The 24780-nt window shown below is 35.3% G+C and overlaps 1 pseudogene across 1 annotated transcript in view; it reads left to right on the top strand.

Annotated features, from left to right (window-relative positions):
* The window catches only part of LOC148164989 (uncharacterized), a 215527-nt pseudogene that overhangs the window by 176390 nt on the left and 14357 nt on the right, over nt 1-24780 (top strand). The window lies entirely within an intron of this gene.

The following is a 24780-nucleotide window of genomic DNA, read 5'->3' as shown; positions in this document are numbered from 1 at the left end:
ACACACATGCAATAACATCAACAACAAGAAGCACCCCACAGCATTAATGATGTTCTTTGTGTGAACTCACACTATGTACAGTTACATTCAGCTCCTAGCCTCTGATCTATATGGCATATGTGGGGTTAGTCAACTTCCCCAGTGGGAAGTGCACCCTTATCAGGATGACCAGATCCCACTCTGGGGCTCCCAAACCCCAGTGGTGTTTGTTATATTTTAGTGTTCGTTGTTTTTCTCCCCTACCCCACCCTGTGATGTGCTTGCTCACAGCAGAAATAGCCTCACTCTCTTATTGCCAAATGTACTAACCATAGACTAAAGCAAAAAGCAGTAAGTGAAATAAAAAAATGATTTGAGGTAGAATATATTTATTCCAACATAGTTTAAGTTTATGTAGCTCAAATAAGTTCCACATTCCATGAAGCTTGTTTCTTCCTAGGGGTTAAGCTCCTGTAGCCCTTGGGAAAATGGACAGTGACTCCACTGAAAGGCATGAGCCATCATGAAACAGTGTGATATAAGCCTTGAGGTGCATTAAGTTTTAATTATATTAGAATATACCAAGTAACAGGTTTTTTTCCCCCAATCTGTGCATGCATGTATAAAGATGCATACTATTCTTCCTATTCTATCCACATTTTCTGGGGCCTGATTCTGTGTTGGGGAATATCATAACCTGCAACTTGGGGAATTTTTAACATGACATCAAATACAAGCCTCAACAAGTAAAAGGTAGATGAAGCAGGTTCATTGGTGCATGCCTTGTCTCCTACCTGGTCAGGCAGCCATCTGCTCCTGCCTCAGGTGACCAGTACTGCAGATGCAATGAAATTGTGTATGTTTTGCCCTTTGTTCCATATGACCCATTGTTTTCATTTGCAAATAATGATTTCATCGCAAGCTCCTTTGCTCAGAATTCAGGAGTAACCTGCCGCTAATGATTATTTTGCAGATTGCTTGGCCATCCTCCAGCTAAGAAAATAGCGCTCTTTTCTTTTTAACAGCAAAGACAGGCTACTTAAGATTTTTAACTCCCTGTCTGAACGTGGAAAACATTCAAGCTCTAAATCATGCTTTGGATATACATTATAACTCTCTCTTTAACCTACTTGGGATGAGATGGGATTTTTATATTTCATATTATTCAAAGGATCATTTATGAAAACAATTAAAAATGTAAGAATTATGAAGAAGTGAGGCACTAATATATGCTGTAATCTTGCATTATAATTTCAATAATAAAAGTAAGATTATAGAGAAGATTTCTGGAGATGCATCTTTCATTAGGCATCACATGCAATGAAAAAGAAATTGTGTGAAGACAGAGCAGTCACCTACATCTAATGAAGTTTCCAAAACGATAGAAAGAAAATCTACTGGAATGAAGAAAAGAAACCTGCCTTTTTGGAAGCCACAGTAAAGACGTGTTTATCTTCAAATTCGGACTTCTGTTCCTTCTACCAAGTTCAAGATGTGGAATATTATATGAAATGAATTATTATAGCCGACAGCCTAGCGTACGGCCATATCGTAACCTGTCAAAGGTATAAAAACACCAAAGCAGGCCATGTGATTTTTGTTAACACACTGAGTGAAGTGAATGTAGCAGGCACTTCTTAACCTTCTTGATGTTTACTGGTACAGTTTTGCTCTTTGGTTTTACTTCTTCCTGTGATCGATTCCAAGGCAAAGCCAGACCTCTTCAGGAGAAGGTTGAGATTATAACAGTGTCGGCTTTTGCTTTTAGCAGAGTGATGAGGTTATCAATAATGCATTGGCGAGCTCAGGAACCTTGTACATACGGACCTCACGCTGCCTGGCCTTTATTCTAGGACTTGGAGATTTGAGCTGAGATATCACCACATCTGCTTTTGAGACTCAGACATTCAGACATTCTCAAGAAATCTTGGGTACAGAGGGAGAGCTGTAGAGATTCTCTAACTGAAGCATTGCATTGGGGGGAGGTTATTTAGGGCTGAAAATACATCTATGAAATTGCCTCTTTTAAGAACCCTATTTGGTACTCCTCTAATAACCTTTTGTCACCCCAGCTCCCTTCTAATGTTTATAAGTTTGGTTGTGTCTCTGACAAGTTTATTCATATCCTAACAGCTTGCCTGGCAGCAGGGTTCATGTTCTGTACTTGGGCTTTCTGGTCACGGTGGTGGCTGAGAGTAATAGAGAGGGGGAATAAGTGAGTGTGGAAATGCAAAGCTGTCTCTTGTTACATTTTATCGATCTCATTCTGGTGTCATTCAATTAAGACAGAAATGTGATGGATAGTCTCTGCACAGATTCCTGGGTTGCTCTCCATCCATTGCAGATAAAGCTTTTGTGTTTTATTTGGGGAGGGTGCATGGGCAAGTGGGAGAAATCAAAGATGCTATGTGATCTGAATTACAAATCAATGTCTCTCCAAGGATGCTCCAAAATGTCAAACATACTATGTTTAGATTTTCACTTATTTTCTCATACACGGAGTACTTCTGTTGATATATGGGATGGGTTCCTAGAATTTAAGGGAGGATTATTCTTATTTATTATTTTCAAAGACTTAGGAGCTATCATCATTCTCTTATCAGCCCAAGATAATTAAAAATGAGCCACATGGATAAAAGACTTTCATTAATTTGTGCCATGTTTGAAGTTTGAGAAAATGAAAATTTCTCTTCTCATTTTTTTTTATGGGCTTGTAATTCTAGGTTGGCCTTTTTGCAAGTAGACTTTAAAGCTGGCAAGATGAAAAGAGTACATAAAGTTTTTTTAGTTGATAAATAAATCATTCTCATTATAGTTTATGTTACAAAGAAGTATGCCATCGTGAGTAAAATATCACACTTTAGGACTATATAAATTCTGATCTTACTCTTGGTAACATGCTTTCCCTTAACTACATCACTCCCTCTATGTTTGCTGCCACTGTTATAATGACAGTGACAGTAATTCATGGATGTGAGAAGCTGGAAAACTAACAACTCATATAAGCAAAGTGTTTTTTTTTTTTTTTTAAGAAATGATTAGTGCAAACAGATACCATTCAAGCAGGTTATGCTAAGCAAACTCCCTTGGTTCCTCCCAAAGCAATACCAGATTCCAAATGAGCATTCAGGATTTTCCAATCAAGCTTGTAGCTTCAGATAATTAATGCAAACTGAAAGACAGTGTGGAATAAAATACAAGCAGGAGTTTTCATATCAAACCAATATATTAATGTCCAGCTTCCCCTTATGTACTTGGTATGTGACCTTGTATAAGATACATACATCTTCCAGCTTACAATTTCTTTATCTGAAAAATAAAACAGAATTATAAGATTAAGTATAAAGAAATACTCTTTCTATGCTTATCCTATGTACTTGGCACATAGGAGGAGGTACCAAACACATTTAGTTTCATCCTGAATCTGCCTTTATGGTTTTGACACTGAGTAATTTGTTGCTCTGATAAGCTTGCTCAGTCATTTAAGAAAGGAATGCAAACAAAGAAAAATAATGTGAGTCAAAACTCTTCTAGGTCTTAATTCATAGAAGTTAATTTACCGATCTGTGTCATATTTTATTAGAGACTTCCAATTGTTCACCGGAAGTTTGTTATAAATTTCATTTGTGGAAGGGACTCTGTGTATTAGGTCTTAACCCAAGTTGTACTTATCAAAGGTGTTTTAACTATCATTCTTTAACCCTGGAGTTAAGGAGCAGCAGTAAACCAAGCAGCAACCAGTCATTTGCTAATTTTACAAAGATTTAAGGAACCAGGAAATGATTTAGTTGGGAATTTAACCGAAAATTCACATTGTAACCCAGTCAGTAAGTTAAAAAGGCCCACAAAATCTTGCATTGCTAGTACACGCAAAGCCCTATAGACACTGATGAAAGTTAAATGTATGCATATGTGATGGGATTTGGTTGTCTACATGTTTCCCCTTCTATGGTCATGCATTTTTAAATAATGTTTAAAGAAAATCATCTTCGTGAATTAAAGCTTACCTCAAATATACATCAAGGGAATGGCATCTATGTAAGGGAACTACATCTATAAAGGATAGGTAGTAAGTAAAAGATTTTTTCCATGATCAAAATGTAATATATAATTAGGGTCTTTTCTGGTGAAAGAGAAGTTTTGTCCTAAATTTTGCACATGATGTTTTTTTCTTCAATTACCTATTTGGCATGTGCTAAGGCTACTTAACACATCCTTCCTAAAAAACTACCACTTTCGTTGAAGATATAGTGAGTTAGATTCCTACAGCCTTATACAATCATTTGGTGCCTAATCAGTGTTACAGGGGAATATAAGTATTTCTGTATTTGTAGGGGGGGATTAATAAAAGTCATTTAACTCATTTCATAGAAGGTGTGGCCAGTACTCCTTGATGTCGTAGGGTAACTTTCATTTTTCCTCCCAGTAAGGTAGAAATTGCCATGATATTTTTGGTCATTCTCAATTACCCTGGAAGCCACTTTGGGTCTAATCTGGGGGTGGAAGACTTTTCCACTCTCCTACGTCCAAGGAGGTACTACTGAAAAGCAAGTTTCTAAGAGGCACCATGTTCCATGACCAACTGACAGAATTTAAAATATTTCAGAAGGTAGACTTTAAAAAAAAATTACAAATAATTATAATCTACAGAAACAGAGACCCTATGTACTTGGTACCCCCTATGTGCCAAGTACATAGGACAAGCGTAGAAAGAGCATTTCTTTATACTTAATCTTTTCCAACTTGAAAGTCTTAATAGTATTTTTGTGAAGGATCAACCTAAGACAACTTCAAATTGGTATTTTCCAACCGAAACTCTGTTTCAGTTAAACTGGATCTTACCTTATACATTATAACTTTCCATGTTCAATTCCAGGAGAACACATAACTTAATACTTGTGGAAAGATTGCCTCCTCTTAAATTCTTTAAAAAACTGCTTTTGTTACAATTTACAAGATAGTTAAGTGTCAGTTGCCAATGATATTTTCTCCTTTTTAAAAATTTTTTGCTGCCTTCAGCTTTATTGTAGTCCTCGTTGTTTGTCTTCTCTTTATAGGCTCTCTTTTCATTAGAGCATGAGCATTGTGAAGTAAAAAACAATTGTAGATGATCAAAGTATGTTTGTTGAAGTAATCATGCTGACTCAGTACTAGGGGTGTCCTCAGGAAACAGAATGTTCCTGTATCGTCTCCATTCTTATTTTATGTTCACCAAAGGGATATAAAGGATGAAGCCATCCCAAATCCCTGATAGTTCCTTCTTGTTGACATTCACATTTAACATTACAGTTTATGGAATAGTAATCATCTTTACAATTACACAGTTTTAAATATTGGCTGTACATTTATTCTTGAATGAGCATGATGTTCCAGACATTTTGTTGAGTGCAGTGTATGAACAATTTCAAATTAGGAAAACTATATACAAAGTTAATATTAATTTTTATAATCACTTCGCATCTCTCTTAGGTTTGCAGGATTCTGATTACTATCTATCTCTCTTGGTCTCTCCATCTCTATCTCATTCTTTGTGGTCCTAAAAGAAACAATATCCTTTCTGCGTGGCTTTCTGGCCATAAGAACATGGTTTAGAATGTTTCTTCAGTAGTCCATTACCATATAACTCAAACAGATCGTTCTTTTCCAACTTGAAAGTCTTAATAGTATTTTTGTGAAGGATCAACCTAAGACAACTTCAAACTGATATTTTCCAACTGAAACTCTGTTTCAGTTAAATTCATTCTCTATGTTGGCTCATCCTCTGTCTCTCCCTCTCTCTTTTATTTTTCATACTTTACTCATCTCCTTTTCTCTAATTATGTTGGCAACTCTTGGGAATCATAAAGTTAGGTTTTAGACTTGGCATGAACCTGAGGTCCACAAAGGTTCTAACTGCTCGAATCAAAGAGAAAGTTTAGGAAATATCCTCATGTTACGGAAAAATCAAGATGCCTTCTTAAAGGCGCAACTATCATCTTGTCTTGGAATTTGCAGTTTCTTATCTTATTCATCATCTTTCTGTCCATGGTGCCTGGCACACAGGAGGAGGTGAATGAGTATTGAAATTGCCATGAATTTGCATGTCATATTTGAAGATATTTCTAGCACAAGATGAGTTAACCTTCATCTTCCCAAACACAGATGTGCTAATTACACATTCTCATCACGAAGAGGAGTTTGAATGTTTTAGAACTACATCTTGATAATTCTCTCTTCATCGAGATTCTGTTGGTCTAGAGGGAAGAATCAGGACCCTATTTTTCTGTTTCCCCTTAGACCATTTCTAGGTGATTAGTTTTAGCATTAATATTCTCTGACTTTTATATTAAAAGATGCAAGCTCATTTGCTCAGTGAGCCTCTTTTGGAGAATTCCTGATGGTCAGCTACACATGGGAATTTGACAAGCCATTGTGGTAGTAGAAGTTTAAGAAATACTATGCTAAAAGCATAAGATATATCACAAAATCATACCTATAAAAATGTACTCAAAAAGGGAAATAGAAATTCTCCATGTTGACACACCTTCTCATTATGTTTTCACCAAGGTCTTTTATCATCTCTCTCACCAAATCCAATTTATCCCTGTGGGGGTTTTTTGTTTTGTTTTGTTTTCAGTCACTGATGAGTATAATATCAGCTATTTGGCTGTCCACTTGAATTACTCAGTTTAGTATTGAACCAAATTTGTTTCTGACCACTGGGCACAGCGAGCATTCTAAAAGAAGGACTTATAACAGATTGAATCAAAACTGTGGGAAAGGGTGGTGGAATTATCTAGCCACGTTGATCAATGGGAATAGATGTAAAATAGAAATGAGACTACCCTACTTTCAACTTGTGGCTTGAGAAAAATAATTCTGGTCTTTCTATGTGTAATTGCAAAAGTCTTTGAATATAGACAAGCACTTCTTGCCTCATTTCCTTTCATGGTAAAAATTTCATGTTTTTTTTTCCAGTAAAACAGGTTCATAAAGACAAAAGCTCACTATTTTAGGCTGAACCTCAAAAAGGATCTGGACCTCAGTTGAGTCTAAGTGTTCCAGGGCTCTGCTGTGTTTGGCTAGAAAACTTATTTGATAATTTTACTAAAAGGTGATACAGTCCTTGAAACTTCACTGTCACAAATTCAAGTTTGCAAAAGACTAGCCAGTAGAAAAAAAGCAAACTTAACCAAGGATATATGGACACTTGTACTTGTTGGCTGGTCAAAAGTTTTTTTCTCAGTATAATAAACCATTTAGTGAATGCTGTTCTTGTTTCGATGACCCTTACAGATTATAAAATCAAAAGAGTGCGCATTAATCCTAATGACTATCACCAGATAATTATCACTTGAAGTTCCAATCAAGTGGAGAGGAGTCTTGAACTTGGTTGTTGAAAATCTTCCTCCCCATGTGATGTTATGGCCTCCCCTCTTACTACTCATATTGATGATCACCATTTACATGTAAAATAAATCGTAGAACTGTCAGTAAGGTTCAAAATATACAAATATAACTAAAAATGGTAAAACTCCAAAGAACAAACCAGTCACCAACAAACCAAAGCATTTCACCGGCAGGCACAGATGTATATCCTGGTCCTTTTCAATTGTCTGTTTGTTTTGATTTTAGCAAGTGGCAGTTTACCTAGCAAAGATTCAAATGCAGGGTAGAATTCGATAACATTATTTGTAATATTGCTTCCAGAATTAGCAGTTTATGATTTCACAAATATAGGATGAAAAGTACCAAATAACTTTGCTGTTTTGTGTCCTTTCTGAATTTTGGAAAAGGAGACTTTCTTTTTTCCTTTCTTTTTAAATCAGCAAAAACTAATCAAAGTCCTCTTATAGCAAGCCCTGTACTCAAACTGAGTGATACAAAAGACATAACTTCTTACCTTAAGCAACTTGCAATCCTACTAGGTAGAAAGCACCTAGATATAAAAGGAAAGCTTAGAATTGTCAGTTCTAAGGACTCCAGAAGTGATACAAATGATACACTCTTCAGAACTTCAGGAGAGATTAGGGCTCTCTTCTGTGTGGCCTGGAACAATCACAGAAGGTTTTTGGAAGAAATGTGTTTTGAGAATGATTCTGAAAGAAAGTGAGCAACAGAAAAACCAACAAAGGCAAAAAATCTCAGCGAACTCTGTACCTTTGTTTCCAGTCTCAGGACCATGGGAAAACACACATGTTAGATAGAGAAAATGGACCCACTGAAGATTGGCCCTGAATGTCATAGGAATGATCTATGAGCAAAAAGAAGATTAATATTCATTGCATGTTTCTTCTCTGGCTCAACTTAATCACTGACTTGATGATCCAAATCAAACTATACAACCCAATGAATAATTATGTAGGTATAATATAAAATAATAGGGGCACTTTTATATTTGTGGGTGAGTAGAGACATGTTTTCCCATCTTACATAAATCTGTGGGAGGTATCTGCCAACACCTTTGAGAACTTTTCTGATGTAATGTTATGGACCCCAAACGGGAGAGAAACACGTATAAAATATAGCAAGAAGTAATAACATGGATGAAACAAATTTCTTAATTTCCCATTTATCCAGTCCTAAAATCCTGCTCCTTTCCAATTTTCCCTGTCTCACTAAATGGCACAAACATCCCCTGAGTATCTCAAGTGTAAAACCTAGGTGTGATCTTGGATTTCTCTCTTTTCCTGACACCCACATCCTTTCCATCAGCAGGACCAGCCAACTCGGTTTTCAACTTGGTTCCAATATAACTCCTTCTCCCTACCTCTAGGGCTGCCTCTCTTCCTTGAGCCACTCTCCTCCCTTGTGAAGGCTGTTGCAATAGCTTCTAATTGGTATTTCTGTTTCCATTCTTTTCCCCCTAGAGTTAACTTTCGACACAGCAGTCAAGGTGATTTTTCAAAAATGTAATTTAGATAGAGCTCTCCAATGGTTTCTCATCAGAAAAAAAAAAAAAAAAAGCCCAACTCCTTACCTTTGCCTCCTTGAGCCTGCATTATGAGATCTACCTACATTCTAACTCGTTCTCCGATCACTCTTCCCCTTATGCATCCTGTTCTAGTGATGCTGGCCTTCATGAAGTTTCTCTAAAATGCCATGATTTTTTCTAACCTGGGATACTCTTCCAATCAACCTACATGTGACTTTCTTCTTCCTACATTCAGGTCATTACTAAAATATCACTGCCTCAGAAAAGACTTCCTCTGACCTTCTAACCACTACTTCCAAACTCGTTCCTCTCTATTTCCTTACACTGATTTTTTTTTTTTATGTCATAGTACTTGATACCTGAGCTTATATATTTATCTATTTGTTTACTGTCTCTTTCCCTAATGTAAGTCCCTTAAGAGCAAATATTACCTCTCTTGCTCATCTCTAGCATCTAGGAAAATGTAGGGCACATAAGAATTATTCTGTAAGTATTTGTTGAACAAATTTATGAAAGAAAGTAGAACACAGTTTGCAAGATTTCATCTAAAGGAGTGAGAAAATCTTGTGTAGCCAGGAAGACTATATTTAAGTCTAAGTTTGAACACATGCTTACCATCTGGCTTTGAGGAAATCACTAAACACCTGAATTTTCTTTTGTGAAAATGAGAATCATGCTACCTATTAGGCTACTTTGTAGAGAGGATTAGAGATAATGAGCATGTTGAATATAAGAGTTGGCCAATAGATAATCACTGATTAATAATAATAATAATAATAATAGACATAAGAGTAATAAAAAGTGCCCTGAATTTTAGGCCAGTTTACTTCACCAAAAAACCATAAAGTGAAAATGCCTACACTTCAATTCATTCTCATGGACTTCTATTAGATTCTTGAATATACACCCTTGGGAAATAGAATAAGAAACATAGTTTAAATAGTTTAAACTCTAATGGGACAAAGCAATGAAAAGTATACAAGAGAGGACAATCTTACATTGGAAAAGATATCGATCCAATGACCTAATGTATCTTTTTATTATTTCTAGGTTGAGTGTGTATGTTTAATTCATGGAAGTCCTTACTGCTTCTGTGTTGGAATACACTTAGATGAAAATTGCACTCCTATCAACAAAATTGGATTTAAAGAAACACATCAAGGATTTCAGTATTGAAAAGTTTTTCTATATAATACATTAAAGTTTATTGACTAGATTAATCCCCCCTTGCACTTTCTGTGAATTATAAAAAGGTGCTCTTTCCTCTGTGCAGATGACACATGCATACTTGCAAGTGTAAATGGAGTCGTACTTATGGTTTGGTAAGCAGAGTATGGGCTAGATTTCAGCTTCACTCCTCTCCTTGTGAACCTCTTAAAGGGCACCGCTCAAACAACCACATGCAGGGGTTCTGTAAATATTAGATAATAAATACAGTGAGAGAGTAGAATTCTGAATAGAGTGAGCTGAAGATAGGTCATGGTTCCAGCTCAGTTATGCTTTCCTTTAGTGGGAAATTTGAACAGTATGCAAAATAAAGGAGACATACGGTTTCTACAACTATAATTATGTCATATTTAATTGTGGATCACTGATTATTATTAATCCAAACTCTAAAAAAGCACTATGACCCAAGTAGCATGCTTGTCACTATTTTAAGGCTAAAAAGTATGTAGTCGAGTTTGTTGCAGTAAGAAGGGTAAAGTAGGAAAGGGAGGAGTTGATCGGAAACTTGAGTTTGAGTAATCCTTGCTTCTGAGAGAACGCCTTCAGTGTTCTCTTTAATTCTATTGATCTTTTCTGAGCACCCACTTCTCTGGTGGCCGCATTAAGTCTGGTCCTTTAAATGACCGAGAGAACAAAAACTTTCAGCTGGAGGGAAACAACACGAACAAAGGCAGGGTTGGAAAAGTGTGAGCCCCTGAAGGGAACAGCAAGCAATCCATTTTGGTGGGAAGGCAGGGAACATGTGTGGAAAGAAGGGGTTGAGTTGAGGTTTATAAGACTCAAAGAAGTCGTGATGTATATACTAGATTACAGAGGTGTTTTTTTTGTTGTTGTTGTTGTTGTTCTGTTTTCCTTTCTTTTTTGAAGTAATATATTTCCTTTGAAAGCTTTTGGACATGACCAGGTCTATAATTTATAGTGAATGATTTGTCTTATATATGTAGAATGGGCCATTTGAGTCAGAGAAAATAAGGATGATATTTAGGAGGATATTCTTATGTAGTACCCCAGAGAAACAATAAGGACTTAACATAAGATAAAAGTGAAGATAATGGGGTAGCTGGGCGGCTCAGGAGGTTAAACATCTGACTCCTGATTTTGGCTTAGGTCGTGATCTCAGGGTCATGAGATAGAGCCCTGCATCTGGCTCTGCACTGGCCTTGGAGCCCACTTAAGATTCTCTCTCCCTCTCCCTCTGCCCCTCCCCCTCCCCCCTGCATGCTCTTTCTCTCTCTCTCTCTCAAAAAAAAAAAAAAAGTGAAGATAATGGAGACAAAGATTTGGCATGACTTAGAAACTCAATGGAAGCAAAAATGAAGAAGGAAGGGTAAAAGAGGACTGACATTTTATACCTGAGTAAATGGTGTGATGAATAGATTAGGTAAAGCTAAAAGACATGGCTTAGAAGGAAGGGAATTTTTTTTAAAGATTTTATTTATTTATTTGACAGAGAAAGATACAGTGAGAGAGGGAACACAAGCAGGGGGAGTAGGAGAGGGAGAAGCAGGCTTCCCGCTGAGCTGGGAGCCCGATACGGGGTTCAATCCCAGGACCCTGGGATCATGACCTGAGCTGAAGACATACGCTTAACATGTGAGCCACCCAGGCACACCAGAACCAAGGGAATTTATAAAATATTTTTTTCTTAAGAACAAAGGCAAGCTGGTATAGAATGTAAGCAAGTTTGAATTTAGATTTATGGTGAATTCTTAACTCCTTTACAACTCTTTAAGATAATATTAATTCTTGTTTATTCATTAAGCTCCAAGATATTTTATATAGTGATATATTTATTCATATATTCCTGCTTTATCTTATTTCATATAATTTAATCAGATTTGATTTGCAAATGTAAGCAAACTCATGCATTTAATCAAGAATAAGTAAAGGTATAGCACTGAATTACATCCCCTTAGTGTTGATATTTGAATACCTGTCTCTTTCAGATATCTTGGAAATGTACTTCCTTTTTAACTCTGCCCTTGCAGGGATGGTTTACTTTTTAACTTGGGATTTCAAGATAATTTTAGGCTCACAGAAATGTTACAAGATAGTACACAGAGTGTCCATATATCCTTGGCCCCAAATCTCCTAATGTTAATATCTTATATAATTATAATACAATTATCAACACTGAGAAATTAACATTGGTATTGCTGATTGATTTAATGCTATTAGTCTCTAAATCATTTTTATTAAAAATATGTAGAAAGAAAAATATAAACTTCTATTTATATGCTCGGAGTGTTATTTTAATCTTTTAGCCGATGAGAGCTAATATGATGACCTGTACTTTACACTGTTAACCAGTGATTATGAACACAACCTACTACAAATGATCTTAGCACTCTGTCATGGACTCCTTTTATGCTATTTATTTAGAGTTCCAACAAATAATTTTGACATTTTGACTGACATAAATGTTTGCAAATAATAGAAGTTTGACAAAAAAAAAAAAAAACCAAGACAACAAAAACGGAAAAAGAAAGAAAGCAAAAGAAAAATTCAACAAATAAACACACTGAGAAAGTATTCCCTGATATAAAATGTCAAGTTTAGTTGTGGCTGGGCACACTATCAAGGAGATGGTTTGGACAGTGGAAACGGATTAGTAGGCAATTAAGGATTGTTGGAAATTCTTTGACATTATCAAAGGCATTATTCATATCTCTGGAGCCTACGAGGAGTGGCCAACAATCTGCAAGGAAAAGGAGATGAGATTTATGTTTGGTGGGGACTTTTATAAACCTCTAATAGAACTTTCCTGAGGTGCTGAGTTTTTGGCCTGGCGTCAATCCGTTCCAGTCGGAATTCAGCCTTAGTTGACCACTGGCCCTCATCCATCCAGTTACTCAAGCCAAAAATCCACATTTCATACTTGACCCCTCCTCCTATAATCCTCAAAATCTGATTCATCAACAAGTGCTATTACTTTTACCTCGACATATATTTGTAAACCATCTCATTCTGTTCATCTCAACTGCTATCACACCAGAGTGTGGCTCTCCCTTCTCCTACCAGAACCATTGTGATAGTACCCCAGCTGTTCTCTTGGACTTCATCTTGATCCTTCTCTAACCTCTTCCGCATAAAGAAGCCAGATTTATACTTTTAAATCACAGATCTCATCATGTCACTCCTTAAAACTTCACAAGGTCTTTCCATTGCACAGATTGAAAACTTTCTTTAAAAAAAACAAAAGACCCCGGGCACCTGGGTGGCTCAGTTGGTTAGGCGACTGCCTTCGGCTCAGGTCATGATCCTGGAGTCCCGGGATCGAGTCCCGCATCGGGCTCCCTGCTCGGCAGGGAGTCTGCTTCTCCCTCTGACCCTCCCCCCCCTCATGTGCTTTCTCTCTCTCTCAAATAAATAAATAAAATCTTAAAAAAAAAAAAACCACAAAAGACCCCAAATACATCTACACAATAGAAGATTATTCAATGCTGAAAAGAAATGAGTTATCAAGTCATGAAAAGACATAGAGGAAACTTGCATATAACTTACTAAGTGAAAGAAACCAATCTGAAAAGGCTGCATGCTGTATGATTCCAACCACTGTATGACATTCTGGAGAAGAAAAAACTATAGAGATACTAAAAAGATCGGTGGTTTCTGGTGATTAGGGAGGGGGGAGGGATGAATAAGTAGAGTACAGAGGATGTTTAGGACAGTGAAACTATTCTGTATGATACTATGATGGTGGATAACTGTCATTATATATTTGTCCAAAGCCATAGAATGCTCAACAGGAACAGTAAACCTGAATGGACTTTGGTTTATGATGATGTGTCAAGGTAGGTCCATCAGTTATAAAAAAAAGTACCACTCTGATGAGCAATGTTGATAATGAGGGAAGCTATGCATGTTTGGGCACAGGGGTATATGGGAAATCTCTGCACCTTACACTTAATTTTACTGTGAACCTAAAACTGCTCTAAAATACAGTCTAATTTTAAAAAATGGCCCAACCTTACATTAACTGGCTACTGCTTATCTCTCTAAATTCATCTCCCTTTTGCCCAGAGGGGATCTGCTGCAGGTAGGGTATCCATGGCCCAAGAAACAGAAAGGAGAACTTTTATACCTTCCCACCTCAGGCTTGATTTCCTCCTCTAGCATCTTCGTAAGGGTAGTTTTTACTACATAGTATCAAAGCTATAGTAGAGACCAGTGAGGGTACCAAGAGATATTTATTTTACTGTTATTGTCTTAAATGGGCTTCCCATGGTCTAAGGTGGGTACTTGTCTAAAGCTCTTAGGGCACTTTTGGGTGCACATCAGAAATCCCTACTGGGAACATTCTACTCTACTTCCCATGCATCAGGTAATAGATTTTCCTCTCATAGCTGTGCCATCCTCAGTTTGCATTTTGAGGGATCTACTCCACTCAAACTCCCTTATGGCATCCACTATCCTTCCAGGTGCTTCCTTGGGCAGTTTCTTTTCATGGTTGGAACTGAACTGCATTAGTCCACAGGCCATACTCATTCATACATTCTTTGTACAAACAAACTCTGGAAATTCAAGCAGATGTCAACATTGCAAGAAGTTCTCCTTTGATCTGATGTGAAAGCAGCTAGCTCATCAATGTGTGTCACTTATGTAGTCCAGGCAGGAGTATTTCCATTTTGTCTCCCAACTTCAGCTCTCCAAGGGTCTGAAACCCCATCGCTAAAATTGTTGGGGGGACAGGTATAGTGCTCCCGAAAGCCATCTTTGGAAAATCCTCTCATATCTCCTTATTCTGAGCCTTTTATAATTTCAGTGTGTCACCTACATCGAAATTGCTATAAGGAAGTCTGTCTTGAAACTCACTTTGTGATCTAATATCCCTTACATACTGTTACCCCAGTAAAACCTTTTAATGGTTGCATCGGTATGTACATAAAATGGATAAGATCTTATATAAAGTGACAATTTTGACTATCTGGTTTTAAATTAGATTTATCAAATTGAACACTTAAGAAACATTTCTGTATCTAAAGATTAGTATAGATGTCCCATATAAAAAAACTTTTTAATGGAAACCAAAATATTGAATGCATTTATAAAAGCGTACTCTCAACGTTAAGTAAAAAATTCTATGTGTATTAAGCATTTGTTGAAAGCCTAATTTCATCTTATATCTGGTTAAACATAAATCTCCAGAAGGAATGATCTCTGTATTATTCTTTTAAGAGGTGCAAGCTATTTGTTTGGGGAAAACTTCACTAATGAGAGGCCCCGATTAAAAATGTCAACTACAGTACTTTTATGGTAAGTTTAAAGCATGTTGCTCTTAGTCATGTGTTTTAATATCTAGCATTTACAGTGCTGTAATGATTTGTCTTTAAGGGGCTAAAAATGTACAATGAAATGTGATTAGACATCTCAGCAGAAACACCTTGTAATTTAGCTTAATAGTTGTGCTTTATTAATTTCCAAAGTTGTAGCCTTGGCCATAGCTTGTTAATATGATTCCAACTGCTTATTCAATCCTTAGAGCTTTGCTCCTTTTGGTTTAGTGAACATATTTTATCTTCCCCAAATAGGTCTAATCAGTTAGCTTTTAAAAATTATGAAAAACTTAACGGATTTTTTTAATTGACTATTACTCATTATTGTTCAGTAGAAAATAAAATCACGTTTATTTGTAACAAAGTAGCAACCTACATATGTGTGCTGTTCAGTTCATTCAATTGTGAATAAGATACCTGATTCTGTGTTTTTTAATGTGTAGTGGGATGCCCTGAAACTTCTCCATTAAATACATAAGCACAGATAAAATTAAATAAAATCTCTTTGGTGAATTATTTTGCCATGTGAGTAGGCAAACTCAGGAGCTCTAGCTGTTCTTGATAGAGAATGTTAACATATATTTGTTTCCAGAATCATGTTCCTTACTTGATAACCGGAGTAACCCAAGTTAACACTAGCTTTTAGGAAGGTGCTTGTTTCATTAGCTTCTGGGAACGAAATCCAAAAACGAATATCTCAAGTAAGCAGTTTTCAGTTAAGAAGAATAAGGAGGCCTGAATTATTCACCAAATAATGACACGGGGATTATTTTTTGACATTGTTAAGAACTGCTGCTTGATACATTGGATTATAATTGATGGTCTCCAAATCTAGAAAAGTTAAAAAAAAATCATATCTCAATATCTCATTCCTGAGAGGCTCTGCCTCAGGAGGGATCCACTGCCCTGGGAATAAATTCAAACTCTTCCCTGTGGCCTCATAAGTCTGTGAGTGGTGAGTTTCTCGCTCTCCTACCGCAGCCAGCCTCAGGTCGCTCCTCCCTTGCTCTCCGGTCACGCTCTAGAAGTGATGATCTTCTCTTACTGCTTCTAATATACTGAGACTTTCTGCACTGGGTCCTCATACCAGCTATTCTTTCTTGTGGAGAAACTATATATTGTTCTTCCCATGTCTGGGTCATTCTCAATTTTCAAACTTCATTTCACATATTGCCTCTGGAGACCTTTCCCCTTGACTGTTTCTGACTTTCCTATCTATGTAGGAACACTTTCTTCTTCTTCTAACTCTCCTTGTTCTCCATCATAACACAAAACCCTCTTAAAAAGTCCTTTTTTAAAAAAGTAATTATTTCTTTAAAAACTTGTAATTACATAATTAGCACCTGGAATGGTACTAAATAGATATGCAACCAATATTTGTTGAATGTATAAATGTCCTCAGAACCTGGGAAAGCACAAAGGCAGTAAAAAAATATTAGTTGAATAAATGAATAGATTTAAGACCAAAGGACTACTTGACAGAAAATACTGTGAGTTATTTTAGAAATGTCTTGAGAGCAGGCCTCTATTAAATGATTCACATCCCCAAAGAACAGTTGCCAATTTATTGCAAGTTTACATTGTTTATCATATTAATCTTTCAAACTGTATATACCTTTTTTTTTGTCTGGATCTATGAAAGAATTAATGGTCTTTAGAAATATATTCTGAAGTATATTGGGTTTTGATAGCAAAGATTATAATACTACAAATATCTCAATTGTATTTTTATTTTATTTTAAAATTTTTTAAAGATTTATTTATTTATTTATTGGAGAGAGAGAGTACATGTGAGTGGGGAAAGGGGTAGACAGAGAGGGAGAGGGAGAGAAGCTCAAGCAGACTCCCCACTGAGCACTGAGCCCAACACAGGGCTCAGTCCCACCACCCTGAGATCTCATGACCTGAGCCAAAATCAAGAGTCTGGCGCTTAACTGACTGAGCCACCCAGGCGCCCCATCACTTGTATTTTTTAAATTATTAAGTAGAAATTGAGAAGTATGAGCCAGTGTACTGGGCTCCTAGCAATAGATTTGAACTTGAGATTTTGCTTTGAGAAATAATATTGACTAAGATATATTTTTTCCCCAAAACCACAATGACACATATTTTCTTTTATTAGAGAACAGAATAGCTGATAGATGGGGTTTCGCCTATAGTCCAGATCAACAATGAAAGCATCTAAAGTATTCATTGCTTACTAAGACATATTATAAGCATATTATAGCCATATTTAGTAGGGGCCTATAATCCTGTGACATGTCAAATATTATATATAAAATTTTGACATTTAAAAATATATTTTTATGATTTCTTTTTGAAATTTAGTAATTTAAGCTCATTGCTTTTACCAAAATGTAATGCATCCAATGGAAACCTGATGGTAATTTATATTGATTAGTTTTCTTCAAAATTCCCTTCAATATAGAAGGCATTATGTATTGTATCATTTGATAAATGAAAACTGAACTTCCATGAACAAATTTAAATGTAAAAAGAAAAAAAAATTACATTTTATCCCTATTTGTTTTTCAAATGTTAAATAAAGACAAAATAAGGAAATACAGCTAATGATTCTGATCTTCCTTTAGGAAGCCCTGCATTCCAGACAAACTTGGAGAGAATATGAAGGATGAACCCATTTCTAAATTTTCGGGAAGTTAGTCTCTCATTTACAAGGAAAAATGATGGAATTGAATGCAAAACTTAAAATAGGGGCACCTGTGTGGCTCAGTTGGTTAAGCGTCTGACTCTTGATTTAGGCTTAGGTAATGATCTCAAAGTTGTGAGATCAAGCCCCGAGTCAGGCTCTGCGCTGGGCATGGAGCCTGCTTAAAATTTAGTCTCTCTTTCTCTCTCTCTTAAAAAAAAAAAAAAAAAAAAACCCAAAAAACTTAAAATACCACGATACCATGTCAGGGATACAAGTTTAAAAGCTATAGTTTTTAGAAACTCCCTGGCTATCTTTAGAAATATTTAAAAAGAACATGACAGTTAAAATAAAAACTAATAAACATATACAAATCAGCACATGAGGTTTTTTAGTTCACTTGCCTATGCTTAAAATTGAAAGTGATATCCATCTTCCTTTTAAGTGTTGGCCTCCCTACTTGAAATGACTATTCTGCTTTTTTAAGTGATTGTATTACAAATGACCCGAGCTAACCTTTACTCTGAAATGCCTCTGTCTGTCCTAGTGCATCCTGGGGTCTTCTGAGTTTCTGTCAGAGGCTTGGCCTGCCTGTCTTTGACCTATGCATCCCAAATTTACTCTAAGTTTAGTGGGGCCCAGAGCATGATTTGTGCAAATCATCTGTGAGTGTCGTGCTTGCTCGGTCTGAACAGGGTGGCCTGGCAGGTAGACCAGACAGCAGGGAAATGGGGTTGTTAGATGCTCTCAGTGGTGGAAGGCATTGGGAACAGGAAAACAAAACTGTACAGTAGTCTGAAGGCCACTCAAGGCCATCAGAAATTGAGTAACGGAGGTAAAGAAGAATGTCTTCATGGCAGTAACAGTATGTTTGGAGACTTTGACATTGGGTTAATTGGCCTGTGCTGATTTAGGCAGGGAAAAGAGCACTAAACACACCCGTTTCTGTTTAGAAACTTTAAGGCCCCTTAGAACATATGGGACTACCCTCATATCTCATCTCAGAGCTTACTTATAGGCTGTGTTTGAGGAGAGCTCAGTCCTAGGAACTACTTCTTGTCACTGGAAGGGGAATTCATTAACAACAGTTACAATATCGAATGGTGACAGAGAAGCATGTCCTCAGTTTTGCAGAAAGAATGAAATATTGACACTAAATTTGAAATCTATTTTTCCTTCTTTTTTAAAAAAAGATTTTATTTATTTATTTGAGAGAGAGAATGAGAGAGAGAGAGAGCACATGAGAGGGGGGAGGGTCAGAGGGAGAAGCAGACTCCCCGCTGAGCAGGAAGCCCGATGCGGGACTCGATCCCAGGACTCCAGGATCACGACCTGAGCCGAAGGCAGTCGCCCAACCAACTGAGCCACCCAGGCGCCTGAAATCTATTTTTCTAAGTGGAGAAAACTTTTCCAAACTCCAAAATTTCAAGATTATGCAATTTGCATAAATGACATAGTCTTTTTTAATGAAACGACCAAGAGTGATTTGATTTAAATTTGAATTATCCCTCTTATATGGAAGGGGCAGAATGCATTGACTAGCACATGTATTTTAAAGATTATATTGGAGATAACTGTAAATTGCGCTCTTCTTGAGGATATTCATTTACTATATGTTTGAGGAAATCAGAAGACTATGTAAATTGAAATGTTTAAACCTGATGTGAAAAAGGAAAATATCCTCATTTTAAAATAGAGAAAATAATTCATTCAACTACCATTAGTGTTGGTGTACAGTGGTTTAGCTTGTGCTTTCAAGTAATTTATAAACATGAAGATGATCTTAGTCTTGATATTTAAAAGTAATTGAAGTGATGATTCTATTATGTGTAAATGGAGTACACAGTGGATGTATTTCTTTTGTTTACTGAGCTGTGCTTTGTGCAAGAAAACTCCTAGAAGCAAAAATCTTGATAATTTTGAGGCCAGAAAAGATCGATCAGAAAAAAAGTCATTTATTGAGAGATGAGAGGACGGTGACATTTGAAATAAGGATTTCATATGTTAATTTCAAGGCAGAATTTTTTGGTATGTGAAGTTTTTTTCTCGAAATATCAAAATGGCTCTATAATAATGTTTTGTTCACATTAGAGACAATGTGGAAGAATCTTTCCTTTTAAGGTTTTTACTGTTTAAAAAAAATGATTTTTTTTAATGCAACTTTGACAAAAACAGTCCTCGTATCTTTGGTTGGATTCTACAGTGCAAAACCAGTTTAGGTATATTTGCTTTAAATGACCATGTACACTAATTAGAAAGAAAACAGTTCACCAGGAGCTATATCAAATACAGCCCTGCAAATGGTATGAGCTTTTTCCAAGGATCCATATTGTCCTTGGACTTGGCTGTTGTATTATACTTTAAATGGAATTGATTGTGTGGTTGTAATGAAAGTAACAGATTGATTTCTATCCAGTGTTACAAAGAGTAAATAGAAAAATGTTCCTGTCTTGACCTGCATTCATAACCAATGGGATTTGCTGGCTTTAGACCCAATCCTTAATAAGAGATAAGATGCAAATGTAATAAAACTGGCTTCTAAGTTTAAGGATCTTTTCAATGCTCATCAAAGATGTTTCCTGTTGCATTTAGATGTGTTTGTATTGATTAGATCACAATCACCTAGGAAATGTTACTTTCTTTAAATGCTATTCATAATTTATCATGTAATTAGCATTCATATGTGGCTTTATAAACATATTAAGATTATTGAAGTGGGGGTTATGACACAGTGGTATACATTTTAATTGTCCTTAAAACTGAATTGCCTTTTTTAGTTATTTAAGTAAATGATGATTGTTTAAGTTCAGATCTATTTGACTATTTTTTGGTTAACAAACAGTTTTGGCTGTGGAGTAAATTTTTAAAGGTGTAACATTAGTATAATGTAGTAGTATTTCTTCTGAAGGACTGTTTCTGTTGCATATTCATTCAGAATTATCCTTGTGTTATTTATTAAGATATGAAATACTTGTTTCCAATAGTGAACTGTTAGCTTTTTTCCTCCATTGTGATAATTTAGAAGATAATCTCGCATGAGTACTATAATTAGATTTTCTTTTACTCTAGTATTCAGGATTTTATGAGCGTTTTCCCCTATTCACCCTTCAGTAAATAAAACTCAGACCGACAAAACAAGGAATCTAAATAGAAATACAGTTGGTAACTCACTTTGCTATAAATGAAGGAACGCAAAAAAAAAAAAATCTAACAATTCATTTGTAAGCAACAGTTTCTTCACACATTATGTGACTTTTTTGGGATTTGTTTTATGTTTTGGGTAAAACAGTTTAGTATAATGATGCCTAGACGAGACAAAACAAAACATAACAAAATTAAAAAAAAAAAAAAACTAACACATTTGACTGCCTATGTTTCTCAGTTGTAGCTTCCAAGAGCCCTCTATTCTTCCAGCCGACTTGATACCCTGCAGGTTGTGGCAGACAATTCACAGGAAAGGCTTAGACATCGAGCTTGCACGCTTCTTGACTCCATTTTAAACCTTTTGTTCACACCAGGGTGGCATTTTTTCACACCGCATGTGGCAGTTTTGACTCCTATCCAACTTGTCTTATAAAATCAAAGTCTGTGATTTTTTACATTCACAGGGCTGCTTCCCGAACTGCTACTGCTGTTTGTGTCTTTCCTAGTGATTGGTGCAGAAGTTTATAACAAAATGTGTTTTAGGGAGGGGGAGGAAGATGAAAGCGATATGAAAAATGTTTTGCCCTGAAACACAGGAAATACATTTTAAATAAAACGGATTGACTCTGCAAAGACCGTACATGAAAATCCAATATACTTACCCCTATTTTTGTTATTTTTTTTGTGACACTGTGCTGAATACACAGCTTAATTTAAAAATATATATAACGATATCACTTTCAAGTTGCATGATGTTATTTAAAAAGAAAAAAAAAAGTCTGTCATGTAATTGCAAAAGAAAATCTCATCCTCAGACTAATATAATTATTTTCCTATAAAAATGTATAATATTCAGGTAGTGCAATGAATTTTGCTTTTAGATATGATCATGCAACATACCCTATTTGATTTTCAGTTCAACCATGCATAAAATAAAACCTATCATCTAAAAAATTTCTGCTGTGAACATTTAAATAATTTCTGTATCAACTTCTTCATTCTTAAAGTTTTCTTCTTTCCCGTTTAATTAAAAATATCACTTTAATCCTCATTAATTTCATTCATATGTTGCAATAATAAATCACATAGGTTATTTCAAATAAGTGATATAAAGCAGCAATTATGAAACAAGAACAGAAGTGGAAAATTTTATCAAATGCAAAAGGTGTGTGCATTGGCATGTTTCTGCAGAGTAAATATGAGCAATGATATAAAAACTACAAATGGAAAATCTCTGTAGATGATCTGGCAATAATGTATACATATTTTTATACTTTCACTTTGAAATTCTTATATTGTTTAAAGATTATCTGTTTGTATTAACAAAAACATGTAAAAGAACATTTTAAAGTATTCCCTACTAAGTGATTTATTTCAGCATTTTTTTTAGGGGGTATAGGGAAAGATTTCTATTTCAATCAACAGATAATAATTATATGATTTCTTATATTTTCTGAAGTTTTAGAATAGTTGATTTGTTATGTTTAGATTACTGTTTTTTTTTTTGAACAGTAACAATTCAATCACAGCATAAAGAGAAATGAAACCTCGGTTAATTGAAGCAAATGTTTAATGTAGTAATAAGTATTTGTTAACAGTGTTAACAAATTTAAGATGAAAGAATCTGATTGCATATTTTACAAAATTTTTAGCTACAAAGCCAACTTAAATAAGCAAAATCATTTTAGGTAGTATAAGTCTTATATTCAATATATAGAAAAAGAACCATATTATTGTACTTTAAATATATATATATGAACGAAAAAGTGTAGATTATGATTTTTTATGCCTTCTTCCAGGAAATACCTACATAAATTCATTGTATCTGAATTATTCATTACAATATTTGAAATATGAAATGTATCCATTATATTGAGAAAGACCTCAATTTAGAATTTGGATTTTTTTCACTTTCTGGAATAACAAACCATGATTGACAAGAACATAGCAGAAAAATAGCACTTTGTTGTAAGTTCCGTAACAGTAGATGTGCTAGCAGACAGAGAACAACCGCTCACTTACTTTTCCTTTTGCAAATAGAACACTACTTCAACTACAACTCCTATGAAGTATTTGAAAATAAAGCAAGAGACATTTTTTCTCAGGAATAACAAAATCAAAATGGTTAATGTAAACAAAACTCCATTTAAAACAAATGAAATGCAATAGATTTTATAGTCTGGAATTTTCTTATGATGTATAGATGTTTATCAAGTACAATTTTTTGCCCATCTTTGAGTTAATTTAAAATCTGACTTCATTAGAAAGAGAAAGAAAACCTTATTTATATGTGAATACAAATATTCCATAAAGATCAAATAAAAGCCCTGTCATGTAAAACAAAACAAACAATTGAAAGCAAGTAAAATATCCAAATAAACACATACCTACCTAATTGAAGTTTAGTATTAAGCCCTCGTATAAAACTAAACAGCATCTGGAAATCTAGCAAACCATTTGAGATTAAGAATAGGAAAGACAAAAAAAAATCATTATCTAAAGAAATGTAAGTTAAGTTTATGAAATAAAATTTACCTACTTTTGCAGCTCATATGTTTGTTGAAAACAAAGTATGACTTTATTTCATGTGCATGCCAAAGAATGTAGAAATATATTTAACCCATCATTTTTCATTCTCTAGTATAGAAAACCCCAATTTTTATTGCTTTAAGTTTCTTATTTCCTACCCTCCCCACCTACTCCTTCTGCTTCTTCAGACTGTCCTCTGTCCAGCATCTCTTCTATTTGAGGTGAGCCAAATAAGACCCCAAACAGACACACAAAATAACCACCACCCAGCTGAAGAGAAACAGGTTTTCTGCCTTTGGCCTGTCCTTATATGTTAATAAAATCAGCTCCTGCATTCTGCCACCAAATTCAGCTTGGAAGTAATCCTCTTCTACTTAAGGCTGGATAAAAGGAGTACTCATTGTGAACTATGTTTCCTCTGTCACAATAACCTTCTTTATTCTGTCATGGACCTCCCCTTTGCCTGTGGCAATTAGAGAAAATAGGTATGCCTTAAAGTATGAGATAGTGGTTTTTTTAAAACAAAACAAAACAAAACTGATGACACACAGACAATGCTTGCTAAGCAGGATACTGAAGATCAGCTTAGGAGGCATTTTGAAGTGGCTCTTGAATTTTTTTTTAAGTAAAAGAATACATTTTAAGAATGAGCAGGTGGTATAGTTGCCATTGGTTATTGTTAACATCAGTTATTGAGGACAAGCAGTGAATTGTATTAGAAATGAAATGTAAACAATGTATTTTCATACTTCATACTTTCTAATTAATCATGTCATAAGATACATATCATAAATATATGGTATTTTTTTAACATACCAAATCACAGTAGTAAATTTATATGCCTTAAAGTATATTTCAATACTCCCGACTAACATTTTTACAAATTTTTAAAAGGGGAAAAACAAAGAAAATTTTCCCCATTCACAGAGTTTATCAAACATTTTGTTTAACTTAAAATCAATGTGATTATTTGATTTACTTACTCTTACAAATCACTGAAATTACCTTGAGGCAGTTCAAGTTCACCTTTCTGGAATTAAATCTGTTAAATGATAGACATC

This window comes from Eumetopias jubatus, unplaced genomic scaffold (assembly GCF_037043125.1).
Source record: "Eumetopias jubatus isolate StellerSeaLion01/CBP00866 unplaced genomic scaffold, mEumJub1_p1.0 scaffold_1, whole genome shotgun sequence".
NCBI classification, from domain to species: Eukaryota; Metazoa; Chordata; class Mammalia; order Carnivora; family Otariidae; genus Eumetopias; species Eumetopias jubatus.
The sequence above is the reverse complement of the archived record's forward strand: the minus strand, read 5'-3'. Positions and strand labels throughout refer to the sequence as shown.